This window comes from Triticum dicoccoides, chromosome 6B, assembly GCF_002162155.2.
Source record: "Triticum dicoccoides isolate Atlit2015 ecotype Zavitan chromosome 6B, WEW_v2.0, whole genome shotgun sequence".
NCBI lineage: Eukaryota > Viridiplantae > Streptophyta > Magnoliopsida > Poales > Poaceae > Triticum > Triticum dicoccoides.
This window is the reverse complement of record NC_041391.1, coordinates 194733840-194746136: the sequence shown is the minus strand read 5'-3', so window position 1 is coordinate 194746136 and position 12297 is coordinate 194733840.

Here is a 12297-nt window from a genome sequence, read left to right as displayed (position 1 = left end):
TTACACCGAGATTGCATATGAACTCCTTCATCTAGACTCCTTCATGCGCTGCTTCCGAAGCAGCTATGTACTCCGCTTCACACGTAGACCCCGCCACGACGCTCTACTTGGAGCTACATCAACTGACAGCTCCACCATTCAATATAAAATGTATCCGGTTTGTGACTTAGAGTCATCTGGATCAGTGTCGAAGCTAGCATCGACGTAACCATTTACAATGAGCTCTTCGTCACCTCCATAAACGAGAAACATATCCTTTGTCCTTTTCAGGTACTTCAGGATGTTCTTGACCGTTGTCCAGTGATCCACTCTTGGATTACTTTGGTACCTCCCTGCCAAACTTATGGCAATGCAGACATCAGGTCTGGTACACAACATAACGTACATGATGGAACCTATGGCTGAGACATAGGGAATGACATTCATTCTCTCTCTATCTTCTGCAGTGCTCGGGCTTTGAGTCTGACTCAATTTAACACTTTGTAACACAAACAAGAACCCTTTCTTTGACAGATCCACTTTGAACTTCTTCAAAACTTTATCAAGGTATATGCTTTGTGAAAGTTCTATTAAGCATCTCGATCTATCCCTATATATATTGATGCCCAATATATAAGCAGCTTCACCGAGGTATATCATTGAAAAATTCTTATTCAAGTATCCTTTATGCTATCCATAAATTCTATATCATTTCCAATCAATAATATGGCATCCACATATAATATCAGAAATGCTACAGAGCTCCCACTCACTTTCTTGTAAATACATGCTTCACCGTAAGTATGTATAAAACCATATGATTTGATCACCTCATCAAAGCGTATATTCCAACTCTGAGATTCTTGCACCATGATACGTCTCCAACGTATCTATAATTTTTGATTGTTCTGTGCTGTTATATTATCATTCTTAGATGTTATACAATCATTTTATAGTCATTTTATATCATTTTTTGGTACCAACCTATTGACATAGTGCCCGGTGCCAGCTGCTATTTTCTGCTTGTTTTTACATCGCAGGAAATCAATACCAAATGGAGTCCAAACGCAACGAAATTGTTTCTGGATTTTTTCTGGACTGGAAGACAGAAGTTGGGCCGAAGAAGTACCAAAGGGGTGCCCCGAGGGGGGGCACAACCTACCAGGGCGCGCTTGGGGGCCCAGGTGCGCCCAGGTGGGTAATGCCCACCTCGGTGGCCTCCCGCACCGCCTCTTTTCTCTATAAATACCCCAATATTCTAGAAACCCTAGGGGAGTCGACGAAAATCAATTCCAGCCGCCGAAAGTTCTAAAAACACCGGATACAATCTAGACACCATCACAGAGGGGTTCATCATGTCCATTGTGCCTCTCCGATGATGCATGAGTAGTTCTTTATAGACCTACGGGTCCATAATTAGTAGCTAGATGGCTTCCTCTCTCTCTCTCTCTCTTGATTCTCAATACAATGATCTCTTGGAGATCCATATGATGTAAGTCTTTTTGCGATGTGTTTGTTGGGATCTGATGAACTTTGAATTTATGATCAGATCTATGTTTTTATCCATGAAAGTTATTTGAGTCTTCTCTTGATCTCTTATATGCATGATTGATTATAGCCTCGTATTTCTTCTCCGATATTTGGGTTTTGTTTGGCCAACTTGATCTTTTTATCTTGCAATGGGAAGAGGTGCTTTGTTATGGGTTCGATCTTACGATGCTTGATCCCAGTGATAGACGGGGAAACGACATGTATATATCGTTGATATTAAGGATAACAAGATGGGGTCTATTTCTACATAAATAGATCTTGTCTACATCATGTTATCGTTCTTATTACATTACTCCGTTTTTCCATTAACTTAATACACTAGATGCATGCTAGATAGCGGTCGATGTGTGGAGTAATAGTAGTAGATGTAGGCAGGAGTCGGTCTACTAATCTTGGACGTGATGCCTATATAATGATCATTGCATGGATATCGTGATGATTATTTGAAGTTCTATCAATTGCCCAACAGTAATTGTCTTCCCACCGTTTGCTATTTTTCTCGACAGAAGCCACTAGTGAAACCTACGGCCCCCTGGTCTCTTCTTATCATATTTTCCTTTGCGATCCATATTTATTTGCTTTTATTTTCAGATCTATTAAACCAAAAATACAAAAATACCTTGCTGCACTTTATTTTATTTGCGATCTATTTATCCAATCTATTACAACTTTATCCCGTCTCTGTGCCAATTTTTGGCGTCGTTGCCCGAAAGGGATTGACAATCCCTTTAACACGTCGGGTTGCGAGTATTTGTTATTTATGTGAAGGAGCTGTTTACGTTGTGTTGCGTGGTTCTCCTACTGGTTCGATAATGGTCTCATCACTGAGGGAAATACCTACTGTTGCTATGCTGCATCATCCTTTCCTCTTTGGGGAAATACCGACGTAGTTCAAGCAAACATCAAAAGGAATTTCTGGCGCCATTGCCGGGGAGACATCATGAGCATCAACCTGGTTCCAAATCACAAATCTCATCTCCTTGCAATTTACATTATTTTCCATTTTCCTCTCGTTTTCCTCTCCCCCACTTCACAAAAATTTGTTGTTTTATTCGCCCTCTTTTTCTTTCGCCGTTTTCTCGTCAGATCTATTTTTGAGTGCATTCTTGTTATCAAGTCACCATGACTCAAGAGAACACCAAGTTGTGTGATTTCTCAAATACCAACAACAATGATTTTATTAGCACTCCGATTGCTCCACTCGCTATTAGTGCGGAGTCTTGTGATATTAATACTGCTTTGCTGAATCTTGTTATGAAAGATCAATTTTCCGGTAATCCTAATGAGGATGCCGTGTCCCATCTTAACACATTTGTGGAATTATGCGATATGTAAAAGTAAAAATATGTAGATAATTATGTTGTGAAGTTTAAATTCTTTCCATTTTCTTTGCGAGATCGCGCAAAAATTTTGTTTTCTTCTTTGCCTCACAATAGTATCAACTCTTGGAATAAGTGCAAGGATGCTTTTATTACTAAGTATTTTTTGTCCACAAAAATAATTTCCCTTAGATCCCAGATCATGAATTTCAAGCGACTTGAACATGAGCATGTTTCACAATCTTGGGGAAGGATGAAATTGATACTAAGGAATTTCCCAACTCATGGGTTAAATCTTTGGATGATCATACAAAAAATTTATGCGGGGTTGAATTTTGTTTCTCGCAATCTTTTAGATTCCGCCGCGGGGGGTACTTTACGGAAATTACTTTGGGTGAAGCTACTAAATTGCTAGACAATATTATGGCAAATTACTCACAATGGCATACCGAAAGAGTTCTTACTAATAAAAAAGTCAATTCGGTAGAAGAAATAAATTCTTTGAGTGAAAAAGTTGATGCTCTTATCAAGTTGGTTGCTAATAAAAGTGCTCCTATTGATTTTATTGATGTGACTTTGTCTAATTTTATTGAGGAAAATAGTGATGCCATAGATGTGAATTTTATCTCGCAAAACAATTTCAATAATAATGCTTATAGAGGTAATTTTAATCCTAGGCCTTTTCCTAGTAATTCCTCTAATAATTATGGTAATTCTTATGTTAATCCTTCTTATAATAATAATAGAAACACCTCTGATCTTGAGAATAATATGAAAGAATTTATCAATACTCAAAAGGTTTTCAATGCTATGATAGAAGAAAATCTGAATAAAGTTGATGATATGTCTAGAAGTATTGATAGAATTTCTCATGAAGTAGAAACTCTCAAGATGAAAAAATTTGTGCCTAAAGTTGAAGAATCAATTAAACCTCTTTATGTTCCTATGGATGAAAGTAAGAAAAGAATCGCTATGCTTAGAGCTAAAAGATATTTTTTTAGACAAAGTGTTTTCTAGTGATTGCTTTCATAAAAGTGATGAAGATCTTAAAATGATTGGTGTTTCCTTTATTGATTACTTTTTTAGCAAAATTAATATTGATGAAAAAGGGACTGGAGAAGAGTCAACTTTAGCTAGAAGGTGTCCCGATAATTTGGAGGGTGAAATCTTGTTGAGAAAATTGATAAAAGTGGGTTTGAAGAGGCCAAAACTTTAACTAGTGATGTGCCCACTATTTTGGATTACAAAAACTTTAAATATGATAGTTGCTCTTTGGTTGATTGTATTTCCTTGTTGCATCCATGATAAATTCACCCCATGCTTACAAACAAAATAAAGCTTTTACTAAACATATTGTTGATGCTATGATGAAAGCTTTTGAAGGAAAGTTGGAATTAGAAGTTTCAATTCCTAGAAAATTACATGATGAATGGTAACCTAACATCAAAGTCAAGATTAAAAATTATGAGTTTTTTCTTTATGTGACTTGGGTGCTAGTGTTTCTACTACTCTGAAATCTTTATGTGATGTGCTTGGTCTTACCGATATTGAAGAACGCTCTTTAAATTTGCACTTGGCGGATTCTACTATTAAAAAGCCTATGGGAAGAATTAATGATGTTCTTATTCTTGCTAATAGGAATTATGTGCCCATAGATTTTATTGTTCTTGATATTGATTGCAATCCGTCTTGTCCAATTATACTTGGTAGACCATTTTTACGTACTATTGGTGTCGTGATTGATATGAAAGAAGGCAATATTAAATTTCAATTTACACTAAGAAAGGGTATGGAACACTTCCCTAGAACAAGAATTAGGCCACCATATGAATCAATCATGAGGGCATCGTATGGAGCTAGAGCTAAAGATGACAACACTTAGATCCTTCGCATTATGCCTAGCTAGGGGCATAAAATGATTGCGCTCGTTGGCAGGCAGACCAACTTGTATCTTTTTGCTTTTTGGTTTTCTTACTGTATTCAATAAAAATACCCAATTATGACTCTAATTAGATGTGTTTTTGTGGTTTAAATTAGTGTTTTTGCCAAGCAAGTCCTTTGGGATGATTTGGATGAGAGTTGATTTGATCTTGCTGAAAAATAGAAACTTTTGCGCTCAAGGAAATATTTTTATTTTTTAACATAAAAATGATTTTGAGCTGATTCTTTTTGCAGAAGACTAATAAATAAATTATGCACGTCGTCCTAAATTTTCAGAATTTTTGGAGTTACATAATATTCAAAGTAGTCAGATTGCTACAGACTATTCTGTTTTTGACAGATTCTGTTTTCTTTGTGTTGTGTGCTTGTTTTGATGATTCTATGGTTTTCTTTGAAGAGTTTTTGCCATAGAAAAGTTGGAATACAGTAGATATAATGCAAAAATAAAATATGAATGGGTTTGCAACTGTACTTGTAGTATTGGTTTGCTTTCTTATACTAACGGATATCCCGAAGGTTTTGTTGAGTTTTGTGTGATTGAAGTTTTCAAGTTTTGGGTGATCTTATGATGGATGAAGGAATAAGGATTAGCAAAAGGCTAAGCTTGGGAATGCCCAAGGCACCCCAAGATAATATTCAAGAAGTAGCAAGCAACTAAGCTTGGGGATGCCCGCGAGTGGCATCCCCTCTTTCTTCTAACAATCATCGGTATTTTACTTGGAGCTATATTTTTATTCGTCACATATTATGAGTTTTGCCTGGAGCGTCTTGTATGATACGAGTCTTTGCTTGTTTTGCTTTTTATTTTTAAGTCTTGAATACTTGCTGGACACACCTCATTGAGAGAGCCAAAAATTATGCTATGCTTGCTCCTATGCTTCACTTAAAAATTTTAGAGCCATGGAATTGCTTTAGTGCTTCACTTATATCTTTTTGAGCACGGTGTGCTTTGTTATTTTTAAAGAAATGCTCTCATGCTTCGCTTAGATTTATTTGGGAGTTAGTATTTTTTTTAAGAAATTCTCTCTTGCTTCACTTAGATTATTTTGAGAGAAATAAATATTATGCTCATGTTATTCACTTAAATTTGTTTGAGCTTATTAAAAGCAACATATGAAATTAGTCCCGAAGTGATAGATATCCAAGGAGGATATAATAAAAACTTTCATTAAGATCAGTGGACAAAATAAACTTGGTTCTGAGTAATGGTTTTGAGATATGATGATATGATTTGTGAGTCATGTTGATGAGTAATTATGCTTTAGTAAGAATATATCTTTTAAGGTTTGTGATTCCCTATGCAAGCACGAAAGTCAATAGTTATGCAATGAAATTATATCCTACTTGTGGTGCATTATTCGGTGTTATTTATGCTTAATGCTTGGGTACGAGATTTTTTGTATCTTGGTTGGACGCTTCTCAATCTTTTTGCTAGCCTTCATTTGCACTAAGTATGATCACTACTTGTGCATCCAAAACCCTTTAAACCACTTTTGCCATATGAGTCCACTATACCTACCTATATTCGGTATTTCCGTGCCGTTCTAAGCAAATTTGCATGTGCCATCTCTAATTTTTCAAAATAAATTTCTCTTTTGTGTGCTCGTACCACTCGCGAGGCGGTGATGGGTGGCCGATGTTTTCCATGCTAGATGTGTTATTCTCGCGATGTGTGTTTATTCACTTGTCATTGCACGAGAGTACGACAAAGGTATTAGGGATGCCCAGTCCCGAAATGAAAAATGAATTTACTTTATGTTGTCAAATAATAAACTCCTTGGAAAGTGTTGGTATGGAAGGCACCCGTGGATACGGTTTTCCATGGAAAGTGAAAGTACGGTGGAAAAGGGAATAAACTTTATTTTCTGTTTGGGAACTGCCTATGATATATCTAGCATGGAAAGTGTTGGGAACTCTAAGTCGTTTTGGTTGGTGGGAAAAGTATCCCTCCTAAAATGGTTTTATCTCTCAATTTTCGCTTTGAGCTCTGGCACCTCTATGAATACCTACTTCCCTCCGCGAAGGGCCTTTCTTTTACTTTATGCAATTTTATTCTGAACTTGAGTCTCCATCTTCTCTTATAAAGCACCAACTAAGGGGCACTATGATCGTATCTGAGCATTGGGTGTAGATAATATTCGAGTGTGTTTCATGAATGCATCAATGATTGAGCATAATAGGCCAGGGATAACTTGCTTTAGTGTTGATATTTTGAAAGACATTGTTGCTTGTTGATATGCTTGAGTATTAAAGTCTTCATGTCAAAACTAGACTATCGCTTTGAACCAGATAAAAGTCCAAATGTACATGCTACAAAGAAAAGAAAATGTGATGAACATGTTAGGCAACATTCCACATCAAAAATTCTGTTTTTATCAATGACCTACTCAAGGACGACAGGAATTAAGATTGGGGATGCTGATACGTCTCCAACGTATCTATAATTTTTTATTGTTCCATGCTGTTATATTATCATTCTTGGATGTTTTACAATCATTTTATATCATTTTTGGTACTAACCTATTGACATAGTGCCCAGTGTCCGTTGTTGTTTTCTGCTTGTTTTTTACATCGCAGGAAATCAATACCAAACGGAGTCCAAACGCAGCGAAACTTTTTGTGGATTTTTTCTGGACCAGAAGACACAAGTTGGGCCGACGAAATACTAGAGGGGTGCCCCGAGGGGGGGCACAACCTACCAGGGCATGCCTGGGGGGCCAGACGCGCCTAGGTGGGTTATGCCCACGTCGGTGGCCTCCTGCACCGCCTCTTTGCTCTATAAATACCCCAATATTCCAGAAACCCTAGGGAAGTCGACAAAAATCAATTCCAGCCGCCGCAAGTTCCAGAAACACCAGATCCAATCTAGACACCAGCATTAAGGGGTTCATCATGTCCATTGGTGCCTCTCCGATGATGCGTGAGTAGTTCTTTGTAGACCTACGGGTCCGTAGTTAGTAGATAGTAGCTAGATGGCTTCATCTCTCTCTTGATTCTCAATACAATGATATCTTGGAGATCTATATGATGTAAGTCTTTTTGCATTGTGTTTGTTGGGATCCGATGAACTTTGAGTTTATGATCAGATCTATGTTTTTATCCATGAAAGTTATTTGAGTCTTCTCTTGATCTCTTATATGCATGATTGATTATAGCCTCGTATTTCTTCTCTAATATTTGTTTTTTTGTCCAACTTGATCTATTTATCTTGCAATGGGAAGAGGTGCTTTGTCATGGGTTCGATCTTACGGTGCTTGATCCCAGTGACAGAAGGGGAAACGACACATATGTATCGTTGCTATTAAAGATAACAAGATGGGGTCTATTTCTACATAAATAGATCTTGTCTACATCATGTCATCGTTCTTATTGCATTACTCAATTTTTCCATGAACTTAATACACCAGATGCATGTTGGACAGCGGTTGATGTGTGGAGTAATAGTAGTAGATGCAGGCAGGAGTCGGTCTACTAATCTTGGACGTGATACCTATATAATGATCATTGCCTGGATATCTTCATGATTATTTGAAGTTCTATCAATTGCCCAACAGTAATTGTTTTCCCACCATTTGCTATTTTTCTCGACAGAAGCCACTAGTGAAACCTACAACCCTCGGGTCTCTTGTCATCATATTTGCCTTTGTGATCTATTTTCCTTTGCTTTTATTTTCAGATCTATTAAACCAAAAATAAAAAATACCTTGTTGTAATTTATTTATTCCGTGATATATTTCTCCTATCTACCACAATTATCTCATGTTATCTTGCCTACTTGAGGCGCCGTACCCGAAGGGGATTGACAACCCCTTTAACACGTCGGATTGCGAGTATTTGTTATTTGTGTGCAGGGGTGTTTACGTGGTGTTAGGAGGTTCTCCTACTGGTTCGATAACCTTGGTCTCATCACTGATGGAAATACCTACCGTCGCTATACTACATCATCCCTTCCTCTTTGGGGAAATACCAACATAGTTCTAGCAGACATCAAAGATCATGGTGCCACTTTGAAGCACAAGTGTGGTAAAAGGATAGTAGCATTGCCCCTTCTCTCTTTTTCTCTCATTTTTTTATTATTTTGTTTGTTTGGCCTCTTTTTTTCGTCCGGATTCTCATCCCGACTTGTGGGGGAATCATAGTCTCCATCATCCTTTCCTCACCGGAACAATGCTCTAATAATGAAGATCATCACACTTCTATTTACTTACAACTTGAGAATTATAACTTGATACTTAGAACAAAATATGACTCTATATGAATGCCTCTGGCAGTGTGCCGGGAAGTGCAATGACTCAAGAGTGACATGTATGAAAGAATTATGAACGGTGGCTTTGCCACAAATACAATGTCAACTACATGATCATGCAAAGCAATATGACAATGATGAATTGTGTCATAATAAACAGAACGGTGGAAAGTTGCATGGAAATATATCACGGAATGGCTATGGAAATTCCATAATAGGAAGGTATGGTGGCTGTTTTGAGGAAGGTATATGGTGGGTGTATGGTACCGGCGAAAGTTGCATGACACAAGAGATACTTGCAATGGTGGAAGGGTGAGAGTGCGTATAATCCATGGACTCAACATCAGTCATAAAGAACTCACATACTTATGGCAAAAATCTATTAGTAATTGAAACCAAGCACTACGCGCAGGCTCCTAGGGGAAGGGTTGGTAGGAGTTAACCATCACGCGATCCCGACCTCCACACAAAGGATGACAATCAAAAAATACCTCATGCTCCAACTTTGTTACATAACGGTTGACCATACATGCATGCTACGGGAATCACAAACCTCAACACAAGTATTTATGAAATTCACAATTACTCCACTAGCATGACTCTAATATCATCATCTTCATATCTCAAAACAACCATAAGGAATTAAACTTCTCATAGTATTCAATGCACTTTATATGAAAGTTTTTATTATATCCCTCTTGGATACCCATCATATTAGGACTAAATTCATAACCAAAGCAAATTACCATGCTGTTTAAGACTCAAAATAATATAAGTGAAGCATGCGAGTTCATCAATTTCTTCAAAATAAAACCACTGTCATGCTCTAAAAAGATATAAGTGAAGCACCAGAGCAAATGACAAACTACTCCAAAAGATATAAGTGAAGATCAATGAGTAGTCGAATAATTGTGTAAATATGTGAAGACTCTCTAATATTTAAGAATTTCAGATCTTGGGAAATTATTCAAACAGCAAGCAAAACAAAATAAAATGACATTGCAAGAATATCACATATCATGTGAAGAAGCAAAAACTTAGGCTCAACCAAAACTGACCGATAGTTATTGAAGAAGAAAGGTGGGATGCCAACCGTGGCATCCCCAAGATTAGATGCTTGAGACTTCTTAAAATATTAATTAGGGATGCCTTGGGCATCCCCAAGCTTGAGCTTTTGTGTCTCCTTAATTCCTTTTATATCACGGTTTCCCTAAATCTAAATAACTTCATCCACACAAAACTCAACAAGAACTCGTGAGATAAGTTAGTATAAATCGATGCAATAACCTTATCATTCTCTACTGTAGCAAATCACTAAAATTATTATTTGATATTGCCTACTAAATGCCTCTGCATATTTAACACTCCTATCCTCAAATAGAATCATTAAACAAGCAAACATATGCAAACAATGCAAACATATCAACATTCTGTCTAAACATGACAGTCTGTAAAGAATGCAAGAGGAATCATACTTCCCAAACTCCAAAAATTCTGAAAAATTACCACACTATAAAATTTGTTGTTACTCATCATGTAAAAATTTCAACATTTTATCATGTTCTGACTATTCACCGATATTCAAAACATAACAGCGAACTTTGTGTTTTCGAAACAACAACATATAGACTTGTAAAATAAACATGGTAAAGGCCATACTTGACTTTTTTATTGAACTAAAAGATATAAAACATGTCTCTGAATAGCAGCAAGCAAACATAAACAAAATAAAATGACGCTCCAAGCAAAACACATATCATGTGGTGAATTAAAATATAGCCTCAAGTAAGGTTACCGATGAACGAAGACGAAAGAGGGGATGCCATCCGGGGCATCCCAAGCTTAGTTGCTTGGTTAGTCCTTGAATATTAACTTGGGTTGACTTGGGCATCCAAAATCTTAGGCTCTTGCCACTCCTTATTCCATAGTCCATCAAATCTTTACCCAAAACTTGAGAACTTCACAACACAAAACTCAACAAAAAACTTGTAAGCTCCATTAGTATAAGAAAATAAATCACTACTTAGGTACTATTATGAACTCATTCTAAATTCATATTGGTGTTATATCTACTGTATTCCAACTTCTCCATGGTTCATACCCTCCGATACTACTCATAGATTCATCAAAATAAGCAAACGACACATAGAAAACATGATCTGTCAAAAACAGAACAATCTGCAGTAATCTGGAAACTTTACATACTTAAGCAACTCCAAAAAATCTGAAAAATAGGAAAATCTAGGAAATTTGTATATCAATATTGTGTATAAAATTCAGATCAAAATCACGTTCTAGTAAATTTTACAATTTCCTGGACTGAGCACAAAAGTTTCTATTTTTGCACAGAATGAAGTCAACTATCATCCACACTATCCCAAAGGATTTACTTGGCACTTTATTGAAACAAAGGCTATAAAACATGATTACTACAGTAGCATAATCATGTGAACACATAAAAACAGTCGGTAGAAACATTGGGTTGTCTCCCAACAAGCGCTTTCCTTTAATGCCTTTCTAGCTAGGCATGATGATTTCAATGATGCTCACATAAAAGATAAGAATTGGAACATAATGGGAGCATCATGAAGCATATGATTAGCACATTTAAGTCTAACCCACTTCCTATGCACAGGGATTTTGTGAGCAAATAACTTATGGGAACAAGAATCAACTAGCATGGGAAGGTAAAACAAGCAAAACTTCAAGATTTTCAACACATAGAGAGGAAACTTGATATTATTGCAACTCCTACAAGCATATAGAACTCCCTCATAATAATTTTCAGTAGCATCATGAATGAATTCAACAATATAACTATCACATAAAGTATTATTTTCATGATGCACAAGCATAGAATTTTTATTACTCTCCACATAAGCAAATTTCTTCTCATGAATAGTAGTGGGAGCAAACTAAAAAATAACTATCATGTGAGGCATAATCCAATTGAAAATTAAAATCAAGATGACAAGTTTCATGGTTATCATTATTATTTATAGCATACATGGCATCCCAATAATCATCATAGATAGCAACTTTGTTCTCATAATCAATTGGAACCTCTTCCGAAATAGTGGATTCATCACTAAATAAAGTCATGACCTCTCCAAATCCACTTTCATAATTATCACAATAAGATTCAACACCCTCCAAAATAGTGGGATCATTACTTCCGAAAGTTGACACTCTTCCAAACCCACTTTAATCAATATAATCATCATAAATAGGAGGCATGCTATCATCATAATAAATTTGCTC